This window comes from Schistocerca gregaria, chromosome X (genome assembly GCF_023897955.1).
Source record: "Schistocerca gregaria isolate iqSchGreg1 chromosome X, iqSchGreg1.2, whole genome shotgun sequence".
In the NCBI taxonomy this organism is placed as follows: domain Eukaryota; kingdom Metazoa; phylum Arthropoda; class Insecta; order Orthoptera; family Acrididae; genus Schistocerca; species Schistocerca gregaria.
The window spans coordinates 565,953,360-565,975,437 of record NC_064931.1 but is presented as its reverse complement, the minus strand read 5'-3'; the positions used below and the strand labels follow the sequence as shown (position 1 = coordinate 565,975,437).

Sequence of the window (22,078 nt, the reverse complement as noted above, 5' to 3'; positions counted from 1 at the left end):
TCCGGTACCTCCATGTCTCATACACAAGTACAACCTACTTTGACGATTCTTAAACCAGGTCTTAGCGATGTTTAAGTTATGCTGTGTGCAAAATTGTATTAGACGGCTTCCTCTTTCATTCCTTTAACCCAGACAATATTCACCTACTATTTTTCCTTCTCTTCGTTTTCCTACTATCAAATTTCAATCCCCCATCACAATTAATGTACGTCCTTTAACTTTCTGAATAATTGCTTTTATCTCCTCATACATTTCTCGAATCTCTTCATCAACTGCAGAATTCATTGGCATATAAACTTGTACTGCTGTGGTTGGTGTGGGTTTCGTGTCTGTCTTGGCTATGATAATGCGTTCACTATGTTGTTCATAGTAGCTTACCCGCATACCTGTTTCCTTATTCATAATTAACCACATACCTACATTACTCCTATCTAATTTTTTATTTGTAATCTTGTATTCACATCAGCAAAATTCCTGTTCCTTCTGCCAGCGAACTTCACTAATTCCCACTATATCTAACTTCAACCTTTCCATTTCCCTTTCTAAATTTTCTATTCTACCTATCCGAATAAGGGATGCAACATTCCACTCTCCGGTCCTTAGAATGCTTGTTTTATTTCTCCACATACCTTAGAAGACAGGTTAAGGGAAGTCAGACTTACGTTTTTAGGATTTGTAGACTTAGAGAAAGCATTTGACAATGTTGATCGGAATACTCCCTTTGAAATTCTGAATGTAGCAGGGGTAAAATACAGGGAACGGACGGTTATTTATAGCCTGTACAGAAACCAGGCCTCAGTTATAAGACTCGAGGGGCATGAAAGGAAATCAGTGGTTCAGAAGGCTGTAGCATATATACGATGTTTTTCAATCTGTACATTGAGCGAGCAGTGAAGGAAGCGAAAGAAAAATTTGGAGAGGGAGGAGAAACAAAAAGTTTGCTGATGATAATGAATTTCTGTCGAACACAACAAAGGACCTGGAGGAGCCACTGAATGAAAAGGACAGTGTCTTGAAAGGGGGAATTAAGGTGAACATCAACAAAAGCAAAACAAGGTTAATGGAATGCAACCAAATTAAGTCAGATGACGCTGAGAGAAGTGTAGGTTGCAGTAGTTCAAATGGTGCTGAGCACTATGGGGCTTAACAGCTGTGGTCATCAGTCCCCTATAACTTAGAACTACTTAAACCTAACTAACCTAAGGACATCACACACATCCATGCCCGAGGCAGGATTCGAACCTGCGACCGTAGCAGTCGCACGGTTCCGGACTGCGCGCCTAGAACCGCAAGACCACCGCGGCCGGCTGCAGTAGTTACTCTAAGATGAAGTGGGCTTGCAAAGGATAGAGTAGCGTGGAGAGCTGCATCCAACCAGTCTCTGACTGAAGACCACAGCAGGTGGTTTACTGAAAAATGCATCCATACCATTAGCCTGGCAGACTATTCATCAACCCCCGGAATGATTTTTTTGACAATAACAATAGTAGGAGTCCACGCAATGAGAGATATTGGCTCAACGGAGATCAATGGGTCCGGTTCCTCCTCATCGTCCTTTATGGTATACGCGGTGGGTCTGGCGTGGAAGAAACGATTCATGGCCAACTGTTGTAACGTGATGTGAGCTTCAAATTTCATTACTCAACCTAAACCAGGTGAAAAAATCATATGAATCAGTAACACAGATCTTACAAAGTCTAAAATGGCGTTGTCACACCGACTTGCCCGGTTATCGAGTGCCAAGAAGCGTTACATACATTATTGTAAACTGCGCATGTGACTACGAATAACGACAATGTGAGAAGCCCCTTTCATTGGAAACATACACCGAAACTTGTCCCTTGATGGGCAATCTGTCGACCACTGTGGATTAACAAGAGACGCTGCGCCGCTGTAAGCTGAAACAAACACAGACGAATGAACGAGAGAAACCGAAGCTCCTGTGTTTACTTCAATGAGGATATAAAAATGTTCAAACTGTAGATTAGTCATCAGTTTCATCGACCTGTCTATTGCCAGAATCCGCTTTGGCAAGATGTTACGATGTTGCTTATAGTCGGTGTGTTGATAATGGGACGCGTATGCCATTGTGTATAGCGGCTGCGGCATACGCTGAGAAGTTGGAGTCTCTGGGCACCCATATGTAATGCGGAACTGACCACTAAAGGTAATTAGAGGCTGACCCGCCAGTATAAACGGAGGCAGGAAGTATTGTTTTGTGAACACAGAGGCATAACATCAGAATGTGTTGCTCAGTGACTTCGAACATGGATTAGTCATTGACGTCACTTGAGTAACAAATACCTCAGGAAAATTTCAACTCTTCTAAAGCTGCCAAGTCGACTGTGGCTGATATGAGTGTGGAGTCGAAAAGCAAAGGAACAGCCACATTCAGTGCATGACCAGGCAGAGTACTTGTATTGAGGGAAAGGGACTGATACTGAATTGAAATATGAATCATTGATGTTCATTTGTTAATACGGATTATCATATCGTAAAAATGGATCTAGACACCAAGTTTTGCACCGCCGGCTGGCATGACATATGAGCGACATCTATTGTTTAAGGATTCCTCTTGTAGGCCACGGTCGTCTTTTGATGCTTTAAGCATTTCTCCTCTGGTATTCAACTGTGTTTATTTAATGTTCGCCTCTCTGCCGTCCAACTCTTTACTTAAACCTTTTTTTCTGTAATGGATGTTTCGTTTAGAAGTTTCCTAAGGTTCGTTTCCTACAAATTCATAGTTGTTCGTCTCATGGCTATAATATTTTTCATGATGTTTAACATGATGCAAACTAGTGGCACCTCTGTATTAGACTGGGAGAGCCAGTTCAGAGGAAGGTAAAGACTTATTAACTGTGATATGTCCACAATAAAGAACAATGCTGATGAAACGTCACGTTGATGATGCCTACGGTTTCATGTTGTTCATACTCCATAGAGGTTTCCCACTATAGTATTAGAGGTTTTTTTCTTTCTTACTTTGTCAGACATTGAATTAAATCCGAACTACATTCGTAGAAATAGAAAATAAGCACATTTGTATGACTTACAAGCATGTGGTGAAAATAATAGATGGTTCTGCAAAAATGCATTTTTTTTTCACGTACACCATTGGCTTGTGATTTGTGAAAGTGGAGAACAAGTCGTCCATTATTTGAAATTTTTTCTCCCATTTTACGAAATGCAGCAACTACAACGGGCAGCCACGATATAATAGTCTCTCCGATATCGCCATTTCTAGTCTAGTTCATTACGCCTGTGCGCTGCTTATACAGGTTTCCCCGTAGCTGTTTTTAATTCTTTCCCGGCTCACAATGAAGTAAGTAAGATAGCTTCGTTCCCGAAAGAAAACAAGAAAGAAAAGGAATCGAGAAACATGAAGCCTTATCTAATCGAAAGGCAACGTTCGCGATTTGCTCATAGCTCTCAATTCGCTTCCCACAGACAAGCACACTGAATTGAAATTTCCAGTTGCATAATTCCGTTCTCAGGACCCTCGTTCCGCTATTTGAAGTTTGTTGGTTGCTTCAGTATTCTACCGCTGACTTGTTTGCAATATTGTAATTTTTAGCCTATCTTATACAATTTGCGTCTAGACTATCGTGTCCAGATGAGAGCAAATAGCAGTGTATAATACGGCGTTTGTAATATGATGTGCAGTCAGGAAACTCCCGAACCATGAGATGTAAAAGATTCTATTCAATAAATCTTTCATTGGATATAACTTACTTAGGTATAACTTGTTACATTGTGTTCAGTTGCACAGGCGTTTTTAGGTAAAGGGAGGAGTGGAGAGTGCTGCAGTAAAACTCACTTCGTCGTGCTACGTGTTAGAGGTACAGCAAAGAACCTCCTAATCTAATGTGACTGTCAAATTCGTCGTCGAAGCACCATCTATAGCTAGAAAAGGTAAAACGCAACAAATTACAGTTTAATTAATTTACCTTACCGACACTTGACTGGTAAATCGCCTTATTTCTATATTTTGATATTTACTCAGCTGATCACGAAAGAACTACTAGGGATAGTGCACTAGGAAGCTTAAAGAGCGCAGATAAGAACTTGAATTATGTCTTCATTAAACTTTTCATTTTGTATGTGGGGATGGCGATTATCAAAAATATCATTCAATGTTTTGTCATTGTGAACTCGTCTGACCTTTCTGACTCTTTTTTACAAGACAGTTCGCGTTCACTTTAGTATCACCTATTCGCTCTTGCCAGCCTAATCGCGTCATACTTAGGTACACTGCTTTTCATCATATTACTTTCTATTAACGCAAGTTTGTTTCAAACTTCAGATATTGTCACATACTAATAAGATGTCTTACGTATTCTTCATATGGAATGGAAGAAGACACGCGAGTGCCTACGCTTCCAGAACAGAAGTCTTGCTTTCTAAATTCAGCTAATTCAGTTGAAAGGCAGTGCCATCTCGTGTATTGATTCTCTGTTGCCCGTCCGTTATTGTACTAGTTATTCGTCTCTCATTATTACTAGTTTCCACTGAAATAAATGATAAATTATAAAGATCCTGGCTTGTATTTGTAGCAGTTCAGGACAAGTTGTACTTTGTAACTTTTCCAAACCGAACAGTTCGGCTGTCGGAAGAATAATAGTTAGGTCCATATTTCAGTTCGGAGGGTAAATTTACGTGGATAAATTGCTATGTGACAGCGAGCCGTAGTCACTGATCTGAGAGCACGCATCAGCGGAATTTTCGGAAAACGATCAAAGCCGCATGGTATTTTCAACGAACGCAGTTGTTGTGTGGTATTCGGGAAAATTTTCAGTGCACTGTCGGGGCTTTGGTGGAGTTTACGAGCTAGCCGTTACACCGACCAGTATTTAGAGCGTTTCCCGTAACGTCAGGGGAAGTTTTGTGGTCATTAGTTTGCAAAATCAGGTTACGAGTTGGTTCTGCCATGCGGCAAATTAGAGGGTGTATTTTAGTTACACAGGAGCTGAACCAATGAAAATACCCGTGAGCGAATAACGAGGTAATCATTCTGCAGGCACAGCGCTATGATCAATTTCGAAAGCCAATAACAAACTTCGATAAATCGGTGAGTCGGTCGTGGAGCCTCTGGAAGCAGCGTATTCGGGAGAACAACGGTTTAAATGACCGTCCAGCCATTCAGTTTATTTTTTTCTTGATGTCCCTAAATTTCTTATGTCAAATGACATTGTGGTTCCTTAGAAAGGCCAAGTCCGGTATCCTTCCACAGTCAAAGCTTGTTTCTCATATCTAATGTCCTCTAACTTGCCAAAAAGTTTAACACAAATCATTTTCATCTGTATGGTCACCTCAGCCTTGATAAATTTAAGAACAGACGTCATTTCACCTATCTGTATTTTAAAGCTGTACTTTATTCGTCATTCCTAGTTTCGTGCGTGGCTCATTGCCACGTGCACCCGGAAACATAATAATACACGCTGGATGTGAGTAATTGTGCAATTTACGGTCGTCAAAGATCTCAAACATGAAGTGGGCTTAATTATAGTTGTTGCGAGAACTGTTGCATTAATAAACTAGTAAAACGGCATATCTTACCGGTAACAACAAGGAGACAAACCTGTTGGTACATGACAACAAAAGAGACTTACAAAATTCTGTTCGTGGTAGTGACACATGTATACAAATGTGTGCGGGAGAACCGTAACCTTCAGCGAAAGAGTGTAAAACAACAACCTTATAGGTTTCTTTTACTTTATTCACAATCGCGTTGATTTGACATGTGTAAGTTCACTTCTACTTCGATACTGTGTACCAAGCAACTAGTTTCCAGCCTTATAAATATACAGGGTGTTCCAAAATCTTTGCATAAAATGTATTAGAAAGACCGTTAGAATCATCCTACACAGCTTCTTTATTCTGAGATTAAATACTGCCGGCAGTTACGAAAGACATGAGACGAAAAAGCGGGAAGTTAGCCATCAGCTAAAATGCAGAAATCGAGTACCAGAAAAACTAATTTGAGGACTATAATGTTGTAAGTAGTGAGTGGGGGGATATTTAGAATTTTTGTCATTTTCCTCATCTTGAGGTGGTTGTAGATAGTACATGATACCCTTCGTGCAAACGAAATTATGTTCTTGATATTCATTTGTACGATAAATCATAGAGCTAATAAGTGATCAGATAAGTGGGCTGATACAATGCTGTCCCCTAAAGAAAGAGAACTTGATCTCTAGTCTCGAAATGGCATGAATATTCCACACATAAGGTGATGTTTGTGATTAAAGGTTGCATTTGACTGCTGGCGACTTGTACGAAAATAATCAAGCAAATATATATATAAAGTATTCCATATTTTGAGAGGTAGTAGTATGGACCAAAAAAGATAAACATGCCCAACAGACATGGGTTCTAAAATGCATACATTAATAGCTATGATCAGTTATTCATCTTCGATATTGTGAAACAAATTTCTTCTACTGCAAGCTTATTGCTTTTACTAACGACCTACATAAAGCAATAAACAAATAAAGACACATTACTCCGTTTTTCCATGGAAACAGCATGCAGCAAACAACTATTAGTGTTGTTATTGTGAACAGTAGTCACAGTCTGGGCAAGTGCAATGCATACATTAGTTCTAACGCTACAAGTTAGTGTTACTGTTAAATTTATGAAATGTTTTTACATTGTAGTTTTATTTTTTCACTTACCATCATAAGTGAAGGCTATTATTCCATACGGGAAGTGGCAGGCACGATCTTCTGTAATGGTCGTATGTAACAGCAAGTGCATTACATTTGAAGTTCTGCTGATTCACAGGATCGCAGTAATGTGTTCTCATTTGTTCGCTGCATTCTGTAGGTCGTTCGTAATAGCGAAGAGCCTGCAGTAGAATAAATGTTTGACAGTTGTCAAGCTGAACGAGTGTTCATAGCTTTTCAAAAAAATGGTTTAAATGGCTCTGAGCACTATGGGGCTTAACATCTATGGTCATCAGTCCCCTAGAACTTAGAACTACTTAAACCTAACTAACCTAAGGACATCACACAACACCCAGTCATCACGAGGCAGAGAAAATCCCTGACCCCGCCGGGAATCAAACCCAGGAACCCGGGCGCGGGAAGCGAGAACGCTACCGCACGACCACGAGCTACGGACATAGCTTTTCATGTATGCGTTTTAGAGCCCATGTTTACTGGACATTATTTTTTTTGTTTTGGTCTGTACTACCACCTCTCAAAATACGGAATCCTTTTTTAACACCTTGCATATATTATGAGCTTTTGCAGAATCTCAAGGGAAAACATATAACCATCGCAATATAACAGTGATGCTGTGCCGTTACGAGTGCAGCAAGTAAGAAATAGTAATATCACCTTACAATTTTTCAGGTCTTGTGCAAAATAAACAAAAATATTCGTGACTAAAAGGCTTTTGTGCTTTGACTTTTACATTACTTAAAAAAGTTACTGTTATATGTTAAATTCAATGTTCGCATCTATACTAAGTTAGGTTCACCCACGCCACAGAGGCGGGCGTTTACGATATTAATTCTCGGTTGTCAGAAAGAATTCAGACGTAGGAACAGTTTAAACTTGCCCTGTCAGTCTGAAATCGCTGACAACAAATAGTGCCTTCCGATCTACGTAACAGCTTACCAAGGAAAAACTTGAGCAAAGAAAAAATCCTCTGCATCTTCCTAGATGAAACAAAGACTTCCGACATTAAAGCTAGACATCCCGTCAAATGGACTGTTGTGGCTCGGTGGTCACTGCCTACTCCACTAAATACTTAACTGTGACTAAACATGCAATCCCTTATCAAATTGTGGGGTGCTATTAGGGGAAAAAAATCTGCATGGTGACTTTACATGCGGCACAGGGGCCGTTATATGGCACCCAAGGTTCCACATAGCAGAGAAATCGAAAGAACTCATGTTCAGATGCAAATACAGATATAAAACATCCGCTTCTTACATCCCACTAAAAGTGTTTGTCTCTTTAGTTAGCTCGAGGTCGATTACCCCTAGCTGGTAGGGAATGTGATAGTGTTAGTACTTTAACGCACCCACTTGTGTGGTGTACGTTAAGCTTTAAACATGCAAAAACTGACAGTTTATACTTTTCTAGAAACTTTTTAACAGAATAATATTGTGTGCTAGACCGGGACTCGTAAGTAGACGCATTTCTGGCTAGCTCAGATGCTAAGAGCATTGTCCGATAAAGGCAAACGTCCGCATTCGAGTCCCAATCAGTCTGTCAGGAATTTACACACTACCATACATTGCAGAGTGAATGATTCGTGCTGGTCACATTCTCTTTCTTTCTTGTCAAAGATGTCATTTACAGTTTGAACAGAACTAAATTTCATAGCTGTTAAGGCACTCGATTTGAATTCAGGGACAGGAACAAGGTGAGGTGTCGCACTGTCTGAGGCACTACTCTCGTAATCAGGAAGAGCGAATTTGAAGCCGATTCCGGTCATTCAGGCTTAGGTTTTCCGTGGCTTTACTAAATCTTTGAAGTCGATTTCTGGACTGTTTCCATTGAAAAGGCCACAGTCGATTTCCAGTCTCATTCTTTTCAAAACTGAGCTCGCATTCCGTCTCCAATGAACTCGTTGTCTACGGGACTTAAGACCCAAATGTCCCCTCCTTTTTAGGAGGATTTTAAATCAGATCTCTGTTTTACGATTTCTAATTACGTTTCCCATGATATCCCTAAGACAATTTATGCGATTCCTGTAATGTTCTGTTCAACATGAATATTGCCAAATTTACTCATTCATCCTTGTTCAACACTGCTCCACATCTAATGACCTCAGCATCGATGATACATTAAACTTAGAATTAAATGTGCGTGAAAAGTGTATAAACGTATAATAGAGACAATGCTAAGGTAAGTATATATAATGTTTTATAAGACGTGATTGGTGTTTCGTCACTTGGGTTCCACCATCAAATGCATGGAGAAGGTGGTCCTAGATGCACTAACTGCGTTTGGCTAGGCAGATGATGAATAGTCTGTTGTAGGCTGCATTCACATAGAATGTCTAATTTCCTGAAGCAGTTAATTCTACACGCTACAGTACAATACACGTAAGAATGTTATGGGTAATCTGGATACAAACTGCCCTTTGACGTTTGAGTTGCCTACATTCGGAGGCAGAGTCAAAGACCTTCGACTTTGATCTTGACAATCAATTACATCGATTAATAAAATCAACCGATAAGTAATTATAAATGAGAAACCCCTCCCCTTATCTTCTACCAATCACAGTGCAGTATTAAAATGAAATAATCGATGAAAAAATCCAAAGTGGTGGTACCAGTCCAAATGTGTTAGGGCAGAGGGCTTTTCATTTCCCACTGTCGCCATCCAGTCACAGCACAATGTTAAAAATGAAACGGCCAACAGTGATAAGTTTATAACTCCCTCTCCTTCCTCTTCCCAATCAATCACAGTGAAGTATTGAAAAACAAATCAGCCAATCGGGGGAACTAGCTCCAAGTAATTAGAGCACAGCATTAAAACGAGGTGTAAAAACAGCGCCAAGTTGCATTACTTCATTCGAAAGTTAAGAATAATTACACCCACAAATCCCATTCCTCTACATTTAATCAACATTGCATTAAAATAGTACGTAAAAATGACTGCACGTTTAAGGATGTACATTATTCAAGTGAAACGGTGCCTGCAGTCATCTCGGCTCTAATCAGAAGTATCTGAAGGACCTCAAGTATTTATCAAAACTCACACCTCTTTTTCCTCTCCTCCAGTAAGAGCCAATTCCGGTGTAGCCCCATCTGGGCTTTGCTCGAAAGTATCCAAGCGACGTGATTTATTTTTGTGTACATCAGAACCTCGAAGCATGTGCTTGGGGGATATTACGGTAGAATACTACTCTGGTAATTGTAACGATCTACGAATCCCATCTAGGAGACATTCACCTAATTGTGAGAAATCTAAATGCACTATTGAGCTATCTATCAGACAAAAAGAAGCAGACAGAAGTTTATGCAGCGCTGCTGCTACGGTCGCAGGTTCGAATCCTGCCTCGGGCATGGATGTGTGTGATGTCCTTAGGTTCGTTAGGCTTAAGTAGTTCTAAGCTCTAGGGGACTGATGACCTCAGATGTTAAGTCCCAGAGTGCTCAGAGCCATTTGAACCACTTGAACAGAAGTTTACGGAGATTTCATTGTAGATTTCTTAAAAGATACGTACAGGATAAATGAACTGGAGTCATTATGTGGGTATTTCTGTCTAATTAAAAACTAAACTCCATCCGAAAAGGCGTTGTAAGGCCCAACGGTACCATCCGGCCGCCGTGTCATCCTCAGCCCACAGGTGTCACTGGATGCGGATATGGAGGGACATGTGGTCAGCACACCACTCTCCTGGCCGTATGTCAGTTAACGACCCCGGAGCCGTTACTTCTTAATCAAATAGCTCATCAGTTGCCTCACTAGGGCTGAATGCATCTCGCTTGCCAACAGCACTCGGCAGACCGGATGGTCACCCATCCAAGTACTAGCCCAGCCCGACAGCGCTTAACTTCGGTGATCTGATGGGAGCCGGCGACACCACTGCGGCAAGGCCGTTGGCTTCTATCTAATTATAGTAGTTAATTTTCCAATTCGTGTACATCAGCACTGTAGGACCATAATTGGTAACGTTCTTATAGACAGTGCTCAGGTCGGAACAATTACCCAGTAGTTAACGGACTATCTGATCACGATGCACAAGTTATGGAAATAAACAATGCACCTTACACCCTTGAGGGTGGTTCACACAAAGCAGTGAGGCTTGTTAATAAAGATAGGATATACTGTTTTAAGAGTACCTTAAAAGAGATGGTGTGGGATGTGGTATATAAAGAATGAGATGATAATGACAAATTCGGTTTATTCCATACTAAATTTCTGTTAGTATTTGAAAATTGCTTTCGTAAGAGATGTATAGAAAATTAATTAAAACACGAGTAAGACATGGATAACTAAGGGATTTAAAATACCATGTAAGAGGAAGAAGTAATTTTATATAAAGTTCAGAATAAGTCAACATTCAACATTACTTGCACATTAAAAATATATTGTAATATTTTAAGGAAAGTCATTAAAATGACCAGTATTATGTACGCCCTGACAGAAGTTGATACTACAGGTAATAAGATTAAACGTGTGTGGAATATTGTTAAGCGAGAGACAGGAAAGCCATTCAGTGAACTACATATCATAACAATTAAACTAAATGGGAATGTTGTTACTGATAATGCACAAGTTGCGAGTACGTTTAACCATCACTTTCTAAGTGTAGCAGCGAAAGTACGATTAAACTGTTCAGCTGACGAAACAAGAGTCATTCCAAAACCTTTAAAAAACTAACGGTAGCACCTTCTCTGAAGTCAATATAATTATAAAAACCCTAGAAAAGAAAGCTTATAGGTGTTGATGAAATTTCAGACAGAATTCTGGATAGCTGCTCTAACTTAATACGCAACACATTTAATGGATCTCTGGCACAGGAAGTTGTTTCAGACGGCTTAAAATGTGCATTTGTTAAGCATCTTTACAAGAAAAGTGACAAAAAAAACTTGCGTAATTGTCGTCCAATTTCCTTACTGACGTATTGTCAAAATATTCCCAAAAGTAATGTACCCAAGAGTAGTCTCACATTTAAGTACAAATAATTTATTTAGCATATCACAGCTTGGATTCTACAAGAGTTAAAAAAAAGTCTCTGAGCACTATGGGACTCAACATCTTAGGTCATAAGTCCCCTAGAACTTAGAACTACTTAAACCTAACTAACCTAAGGACATCAAACACATCCATGCCCAAGGCAGGACTCGAACCTGCGACCGTAGCAGTCGCGCGGTTCCGGACTTAGCGCCTAGAACCGCTGGGCCACCACGGCCGGCCAGCAGAGTTAGGCGACTGAGAATGCTATTTACAAATTCACCTACCAAATATTACAGGCCTTAAGTAATAAAATGTCGTCAGTATTTTTGGTGAACTTTCCAAGGCAATTAATTGTAAACTTAAGTTTTATGGAATTGCTGCTTCATGAACAGAGTACTTACTTTTTTCCATCTGTCTCGTTTTCATCTGAATTTCTCTTATACGTACTCAGGAAGCCACCGTATGGTATATAGCGGTGATTACCATATACCACTCACAACTAGTCATCTCGTTTTCTGTTCTATTCGCCAATGAAGAAAGGGGAAAACAACTGACGATATGGCTCCGCACGCGCCCTAGTTTCTCTCATCTTGTCTTCGCGCTACTTACGCGAAATATACGTTGGCGACTGTAGAATCATTCTGCAGCCAGCTACTATGCCTGTTCTCTAAATTTTCTCAATAGTGTTTCACGGAAATAGCGTCGTTTTTCCTCCAGGAATTCCCATATCAGTTTACGAAGGACTCCACGTAATCAGTGGCAGATACGGAAAAAAACAAGGAGGAAGCGCTAAAGATATCTTAAGCTTCTTTTACTTTTACCATAATACAAAATAATTAAGTCACATGCAAAGTTTAAGAAAGTTTTATTTAAACTGATAAACATACGATAGAGGGCCTATATAGTAACAATGAGTTTTTACGAATCTTCTCGAAATTCACTATTACCGGAGATATACGCATCAATAGTTTCCCATACCTAACTCGTAAAACGAGTTACGAGTTAGGTATGGGAAAATGCTGTTACGTTATTAGTAAAAATATTGTTACGAGTCTCGTAACAATATTTTTAGTGAGAAATTACTATGAATTACTATTATCAATACTTCACAATCAACTGATCGCTCTTACTCTTGACTAATCTTCACAATTGCACTTGCTACAACTAGGACTTTTTACTTATTCATTCTTCCGTCTTAATATTGCTGCTTATGAATATAAACTACACTACTGGCCATTAAAATTGCCACACCAAGAAGAAATGCAGATGATAAACGGGTATTCAAATTCAAATGGCTCTGAGCATTATGGGACTTAACAGCTATGGTCATCAGTCCCCTAGAACTTAGAACTACTTAAACCTAACTAACCTAAGGACATCACACAACACCCAGCCATCACGAGGCTGAGAAAATCCCTGACCCCGCCGGGAATCGAACCCGGGAACCCGGGCGTGGGAAGCGAGAACGCTACCGCACGACCACGAGATGCGGGCAACGGGTATTCATTGGCCAAAAATATTATACTAGAACTGACTTGTGATTACATCTTCACGCAATTTGTGTGCATAGATCCTGAGAAATCAGTACTCAGAACAACCACCTCTGGCCGTAATAACGGCCTTGATACGCCTGAGCATTGAGTCAAACAGAGCTTGGATGGCGTGTACAGGTACAGCTGCCTATGCGGCTTCAAAACGATACCACAGTACATCAAGAGTAGTGACTGGCGTATTGAAACGAGCCAGCTGTACGGCCACTTTTGACCAGACGTTTTCAATTGGTGAAAGATCTGGAGAATGTGCTTGCCAGGGCAGCAATCGAACATTTTCCGTTTCCAGATAGGCTCCTACAGGACCTGCAACATGCGGTCGTGCATTATCCTGCTGAAATGTAGGGTTTCGGAGGGATCGAATGAAGGGTAGAGCCACGGGTCGTAACACATCTGAAATGTAACGTCCACTGTTCAAAGTGCCGTCAATGCGAACAAGAGGTGACGGAGACGTGTTAACCAATAGCACCCCATACCATCACGCTTCCAATGTGCGTTCACCGCGATGCCGCCAAACAGGGATGCGACCATCATTATGCTGTAAACAGAATGTGGATTCATCCGAAAAAATGACTTTTTGCCATTCGTGCACCCAGGTTCATCGTTGAGTACACCATCGCAGGCGCTCCTGTCTGTGATGAAGCGTTAAGAGTAAACGCAGCCATGGTCTCCGAGCTGATAGTCCATGCTGCTGCAAACGTCGTCGAACTGTTCGTGCAGATGGTTGTTGTCTTGCAAACGTCCCCATCTGTTGACTCAGGGATCGAGACGTGGCTGCACGATCCGTTACAGCCATTCGGATAAGATGCCTTTCATCTCGACTGCTAGTGATACGAGGTCGTTGGGATCCAGCACGGCGTTCCGTATTACGCTCCTGAAACCACCGATTCCATATTCTGCTAACAGTCATCGGATCTCGACCAAAGCGAGCAGTAATGTCGCGATACGATAAACCGCAATCGCGATAGGATACAATCGGACCTTTATCAAAGTCGGAAACCTGATGGTACGCATTTCTCCTCCTTACACGAGGCATTACAACGTTTCGCCAGGCAACGCCGGTCAACTGCTGTTCGTGTATGAGAAATCGGTTGGAAACTTCCCTCATGTCAGCGCGTTATAGGTGTCGCCACCGGCGCCAACCTTGTGTGAATGCTCTGAGAAGCTAATCATTTGCATATCACAGCATCTTCATCCTGTCGGTTCTATTTCGCGTCTGTAGCACGTCATCTTCGTAGTTTAGCAAGTTTAACAGCCATTAGTGTAGCTTCCTGTTCGGCGAATAGTCCTTATTTATAACGCTAAGTATCGAAGGTTCTCTGTACAAGAAAACAGTAGAATATTCCCGACTTTTCTGGAACAAATGCCAGACAGAATAACGTGTCGAGATCATAGAATGGCCGCGACTTTCCTCGTATGTATGTGTTAGCTATCTATGTGCCAGACAGACATGTATAAAATACGATGACGCGGTCGCGCGTGCTTACATATAAAGTACAACTACTCGATAACTCGATTCAGTCGAGTCGACAGACGAAAGATACGAACGAATAACGTGCGGGCTGAATGGCTGGGGCGGCGCGAGTGGCAATGCGGGCAGACCCCATGTGTATCCGTGCTGATCGAACCGCCCGGTAAGAAATCTAGGGGAATGCCTCTGAATTGATTCGATATCATTCTTTAATCTGACCAGGTAGGGATCCAAATCACTCGAGGATTCAAGAATGCTTCACTCAAGTGTCCTATACTTGTCCTGCGTCTTAGATGTTACATTTTCCTAAAACTCTCCTAATTAGCCGAAGTCGACCATTCGCCTTCCCTAGTGTCATCCTTACATGGTTTTTCCATTTCAAATCGCTTTCCAGCATTACATCTTGATATTTAATATAGTTAACTGTGTCACGCAGGACACCATATCATTATTAACTTACATTTCTCTACATTTAGAGCCAACTGCGACTCATCACACCAACTAGAAATTTTGTCTTTCACCTTGTAACCTCCTACAGTCACTCAATGACGACACCTTTCCGTACACCACAAGATCACCAGCAGACAATCGCATATTTATAATTTATATTCATGCTGTCTGTCGGATCATTTGTATAGAGAATTAGATCAGTCCTATCTCACTTTCCTGGAGCACTGCTGACGATAGCCGACCGGGGTGGTCGAGCGGTTCTAGGCGCTACAGTCTGGAACCGCGCGTCCGCTACGGTCGCAGGTTCGAATCCTGCCTCGGGCATGGATGTGTGTGATGTCCTTAGGTTGGTTAGGTTTAAGTAGCTCTACGTTCTAGGGGACTGATGACCTCAGAAGTTAAGTCCCATTGTGCTCAGAGCCATTTGAACCTTTTTTTTTTTTTTTTTTTTTTGGGAACCCATTCCATATGCTAAGATGTTCGTTAAAAATCTGCAATGGGGCATCGCGTCAGACGCTGTCCGGAAATCAAGGAATACGGAATCTATACCTATGTATTGCTCTTCATCTATGAGTCGCAGGAGATCGTGCGAGAAAAGGGCATTCTGAGTTTCACTCAAGTGATGCTTTCTAAATCCGTGCTGATTTGTAGACAGAAGCTTTTGTGTTTCAAGGGAATTTATTGTATTCGAACTTAGAGTATTTTGATGAATTCTTCATCAAACCCATGTAAAGGATATAGGTCTGTAATTTTTTCCTATGAAGTCCTTCCACTCGTTTCGGTTGTTGATCTACATTTGAAGAAAACACAACAATGTCATTATCAAAATGAAGCTGCTTGAGTCATTTTACATTTACACGAATTTCTTCTACGTTTTCCCAGTTTAAGGATCTGTTAATCTCCTGTAGGGCTACTGATAGCGGTTTTGGAGATGTAGAATACGAGTATTCTTGACACATCTTTCAATATTAAATTTCTCACTGTCGCGATAACGTCCAATGGGAGCTGTAGCATTGGCGCATATATTTTTCATTGTACTAACATACGCTGAATCTGTGTGTTGTGTCCTTCGGAAACACCGCTACACCCAAATAGAGAGTGTCTGGGAAGTAGGGGCGAATATTTAAGTGCTATAGAATATATTAAGTACTTATCCCATTTATGTATGAAAACTTATATATTCCATATGGCCACCCAAGGCCGCGTGGCAACAAGCAATACCTTCACGGAAGTTCTAGATGAGACGTTCACAAGCATCTGGTGGGATTCCGTTAACAACCCTTTTAATTTCATCCTTCAATTGGTGTACTGTTTGTGGCTTGTTCACGTACATTTTTGATTTCACTAATCCCTCCCCCGCCCCTCCCCTCCCCTCTTACAAGGCGTAAGATCGCATGATCTGGCAGGCCATTCCTGGTTGCCACGCAAAGAGATAATTTTTTGAGAAAACTTTTCATTCAGAAGAGCAATCGTTTTACGGGATGTGTGACATGTCGCACCGTCTTGTCGAAACCAAAATTCTTCGTTTTCATCAATAAGAGGGAAAACGTATCAGAAAGAATGTTTGGGTAGCGGTTGCCGTTCACAGTGACGGCAGCTCCCTCATCATTTTTAAACAAGTACTGGCTGACCACCCCTCCTGCCCAGAACCCACACCGCACGCTCGTGGGTTGTGGATGTATCTCATCTTCCACAGTCACTAGCAGATTTTCGTTACATCAAATTCTGCAGTTCTGCTTATTGACGTACCCACTGAGGTGGAAGTGCCTCTCATCTGAGAAAATTATTCTTTTTGTCAAGTTCTTGTTGTCCGCTTGTAGAGCCAAGACCCACTGAGGAAATCGATGTCTCTTTTCATGATCTGCAGGCTTCAACTCTTGTGTAAGTTGAATCTTGTACACATTCATTTTCAGATCTTTTGGAACGATTTCATGCAGTGAATTTGGTGATAAATTCAATTGTTGAGCTCGCTGGCGGGCCGATTTTCTGGGGCTTACGGTCGCATTGTCACACACAACAGCAATGTTTTCTTGTGTTCTAACAGAGCGCGATCTTTCTGTTTTCTTAACGTTTGAAACAGAGCCCGTGGTCTCAAACTTCCAAGTCAACTTCAGAAGTGATGATTCAGTTTGAGCAGCATTACGTCCGAGTGTCACACGAAATTCACGAAAGGACGCCGTGGGACTTTCACTGTTTTTGTAATAACTTCTTATCACTTGGATATGTTGCTCACTTGACATATGCTCCATGACGAAAATATACATCAAACAAAAAAAGCTCACCAATCAAAAGCTACCAGGCTACTAATGGGAGGGATCTCATATAACAGATATGAAAAAAATACGACTGCCAACCATCATATGAAATGGTTCAAATGGCTCTGAGCACTATGGGACTTAACATCTATGGTCATCAGTCGCCTAGAACTTAGAACTACTTAAACCTAACTAACCTAAGGACATCACACAACACCCAGTCATCACGAGGCAGAGAAAATCCCTGACCCCGCCGGGAATCTAACCCGGGAAACCGGGCGCGGGAAGCGAGAACGCAACCATCATATGACAAAATGGCGCTTAATTCAAGTTCACCCTTACTTCTGGGGCATCCGTTAATTAGAACAAGTACATGAACATTTGTTTATTCATATAGTGAAGGCTTTCACGACTGGATGTTTCAGCTGCCGAGAATTCTTCCAGGTTGTATGGCCGTGGCCCAGTGATATCTTCTATCCCTCACGTTTCGTCCGAAGCTACGTTCTTCATCTACATACTCCGCAAGCCACCTGACGGTGTGTGGCGGTTCTCCATTCTATTCCAGTCTCGTATTGTTCGTGGAAAGAAAGATTGTCAGTATGCCTCTGTGTGGGCTCTAATCTCTCTGATTTTATCCTCGTGGTCTCTTCGCGAGATATACGTAGGAGAGAGCAATATACTGCTTGACTCCTCGGTGAAAGTATGTTCTCGAAACTTCAACAAAAGCCCGTACCGAGCTACTGAGTGTCTCTCTTGCAGAGTCTTCCACTGGTGTTCATCATCTCCGTAACGCTTTCGCGATTACTAAACGATCCTGTAACGACGCGCGGTGCTTTCCGTTGGACCTTCTCTATCTCTTCTGTCAACCCTATCTGGTACGGATCCCACACCGGTGGGCAGTATTCAAGCAGTGGTCGAACAAGTGTACTGTAACCTACTTCCTTTGTTTTCGGACTGCATTTACTTAGGATTCTTCCAATGAATCTCAGTCTGGCATCTACTTTACCGACGATTAATTTTATATGGTCCTTCCAGTTGCTGACCTGCTATATTGTAGCTAAATGATAAAGGATCTTTCTTTCCATGTATCCGCAGCACGTTACACTTGTCTACATTGTGATTGAAATGCCATTCCCTGCACCATGCGTCAATTCTTTGCAGATCCTCCTGCATTTCAGTACAATTTTCCATTGTTACAACCTCTCGATATACTACAGCATCATCCACAGAAAGCCTCAGTGAACTTCTGATGTTATCCACAAGGTCATTTATGTATATTGTGAATAGCAACGTTCCTACGACACTGCGACCTGCGTTGGGCATCTTCGGAGGTGCTCCTGGTTGTGCTGAATCCTGCCGAGTCAGCTCAACCAGGAGCACCTCCGATCTCCAACGTAGCTTTGGACGAAACTCCAGGGATAGAAGAGTTCCGTGGGCCACGGCCATACAACCCGGAAGAATTCTAGGCATTTGTTTATTGCAACACTCACACAATGTGCATCCAGTTTATATAAAACACCAGTGAATGTGTCCAGGCTGAGGAACTCCCAATGAACTCCGCCCATGGACTCTGTCGATGAACTTTACTGAGTTGCTAGGTTGCAAGTTATAAAACCTACACTGAGTCAGCGCGGTTGACTGATGCTGCAGGCGTTCACGTACCCCCGCTCGTTGTCTCCGAAGTGGGTTGATGTCATCGTTGTGCTTGACTGGCTCACGGGACGAGGCGGAGCAAAATAGTGAATCCGCTGCTGGCTGCCTCTGGGGAGAACCGCCGAAGTTCTCGTCGTTCTTGGCCTCACGTCACTGTAGGCACGCTGGCACACCACTGCGTCAAAAGGGTGGCCTGCTCGGCAGGATTAGCGACGTGAGATACAACGCGATGCCTTGTTTCCCAAGAGATATCAGTGCAATTTTTGTTGATAACGAGATAACAGCTTCCTCAAAATATATTAATCGATGACAGAGTGGTTATTCATACTCACTACTCTGCTCTGTAATTTGGTTCACAACCGCAAGTGATTCATTTTGTTTTCTTCACTTCTAAAGCCAGTTTTTTTTCTTTGACTGTTTTAAACTGGGATGAGGGCTATCGACTCAGTCGGTTATGGGATCCTTCTTCAGCGGCTATAAGCTGAGAGTGCTGCAGTGAACAGCATGTAAGGCAGAGATTCGAATGCAGCCTTGGCAAACGGTCAAGCGTTCCCAATCGCCCGCCGGCCGGAGGGGCTGAGCGGTTCTAGGCGCTACAGTCTGGAACCGCGCGACCGCTGCGGTCACAGGTTCGAATCCTGTCTCGGGCATGGATGTGTGTGATGTCCTTAGGTAAGTTAGGTTTAATTAGTTCTCCGTTCTAGGGGACTAATGACCTCAGAAGTTAAGTCCTATAGTGCTCAGAGCCATTTGAACCCCCATATCCCCGTCCTCCCTCACAACCTCACTCACCAGTCGCAAAAGACCACAGAACCATCTACGGTGAGGGAACGGCGGCCCCTCGTGTAGAAATTGCTGTAAATCCTCAAATATCGACACTTCTGTGCAAAGATGAGGAGTATCACACTCGTAGAAAAGTCTCAAATTTGCAATTCTGCCCCTCGGTTGGGAACCCGAGCCGCGCGGGGTTAGACGAGCGGTCTGAGGCGCTGCAGTCATGGACTGTGAGGCTGGTCCCGGAGGAGGTTCGAATCCTCCCTCGGGCATGGATGTGTGTGTTTGTCCTTAGGATAATTTAGGTTAAGTAGTGTGTAATCTTAGGAACTGATGACCTTAGCAGTTAAGTTCCATAAGATTTCACACACATTTGAACATTTTTTTGGAAACCCGAGATGTTTTCATCACACGTATTCACAGGAAAAGTCTACTTTCGCTAATTATGTAGATTATTTTGAAAGTTCCTTTTGCATGTCTTCCTCCGGCTTTAATCTCTCGGCACCTTTCCTTTCTTCTTACCTCGATTGACTTTAAGCACCTATTCATCCAGTTCTTCTGGAATGTCATTACTTTCATGATCAACTATTTGTATTTCTGATTCATCTCTTGACCTGTACAAACATTTAATAAAATCGGACAATGCAGTATTTCACAGCTGTTGTTTACATCTGTAGTGTCATAGTTTCTCTGGCAATTAAGCACAATTCCCACAAAACTCATGTCATCAAGCATTTATGTAAATCTCTTAATACTTGTACAATTTTTGTAGTGTTAGTGTCAGTTACTGTGCCAGTTTAACTGATGAAGTATGGTGTCTATCAGTCATAAGTTTCTGTTTTACCTCCTACATCATTTTATTGTATTTAGCTGTTTCTCTAGCAAAATTTTGATTGTATCCTCACACATCTTCTCGAAGGCATTTTTGGATAATTATATTTTATTCATCATTCGCTGTGAAGTGCCTGTGATCACTTGAATTCGAAAGCCGCTTAGGACCGTTATACCCTCAGAACCTCTTGATTCTATGATGAAATACAGTCACTCTGATTTCTGAGTTCCATTCGGCCTTTTCTAAGTCCGTTTCAATTTGTCTCCTTCTGGAAGAATAGCTTAAGGGACAAGCGTTTTTCGCCGCAAATGCCGCTAACATATAAACTATGTCACTACAGCTATTATACCTTAAGTTACCCGTTGGAGAACTGTTCTTTACTTTTTGTCCTACTTTCCCATTAAAATAGTCCATTAGCATTTTTTGTGGGATTTGCCGGCATTTATCAGCTTCCGTATTTTTTTGTAGAGGTTTTCTACCTTCTCTTCAGAATGCGAGCACTTTAATTTCCATCTAATACGTTTTACTTTTAAAACAAGTCCTGCTATACTGTCTCAGATTCCATCAGTACCTGAGTATAAGTGCCAAAGTTCAGGAAATCAAAATGGTTTCTGCTCTATCGCACGACAGCGTAGTTCGAAACAAGAGGACCTAGGACAAAAGCACGATCTTGATGAATGAGATGAAACTACCAAATAGTATATAACACCATGTGAGAAGACTCGAATATGCGAAGTAAAAGAATGCCGACAAACTGACAGGAACAGGTTGAAACGTGAAAGATTACAACTGGTTGATGTAGTCTTTCGGTATCAACCAGAAGAGAGAGAAGCTTCCAACCACTGATGAGCCGCCTCAGTGGGCTGAAAAGGCACCTCTGATTTTGCTGCGACGTAGAAGTAAGAACTAGAAAAAGGAGAATAACAGCTATATAATTCTTTCTCGCCAGGCGTATGTCTATGAAGCGCAGACTCAAAGAACGTACTATGTGAGGAGCCCTTACGAAAATTCCAGAAGAAATACTTCTGCTGTTAAATCAAAATATTGCCACTCTCAAGCGTTGTCGAAGCGTGCCTGAAAAGAAGCATAATAAAATAAATCGTATAATAAGGCAACCTACCCATTTTATATCGTCATGACAATAGTAGGTCATGAGACGGTAGTAACATGTCGAAACGTTGCGTATCACAGACGATTTGAGTCGGCTGGCATTAGTAGGACATTTCAGCGGAGGTCGAGATATTTATGATCTGCTCTGGCAGCAGATGGATCACAAACGTCGGCTGTCAGAATCCGTGAAAAGAATGCTCCGTCAGGTTAGTTAAAATTGGCAAGGGAGTCATAGGGTCCGAACTAGAAGACAGAGTGAGGTGACGCAGAGTTTATCAAACTTTATTCAGGGAGATAAGGAATCAGGTCTTCATTTCTGTGCTTAACGGAGAATATCT

At 41.8% G+C, this 22,078-nt stretch overlaps 1 protein-coding gene and 1 pseudogene across 2 annotated transcripts in view; one reads left to right on the top strand and one right to left on the bottom strand.

The window, feature by feature from the left end:
* LOC126298442 (rho guanine nucleotide exchange factor 17) overlaps window positions 1-22,078 on the top strand; it is a 950,787-nt gene that overhangs the window by 626,422 nt on the left and 302,287 nt on the right. The gene's annotated exons all lie outside the window — the stretch shown is intronic.
* Window positions 10,452-10,569, bottom strand: LOC126299662 (5S ribosomal RNA; annotated as a pseudogene).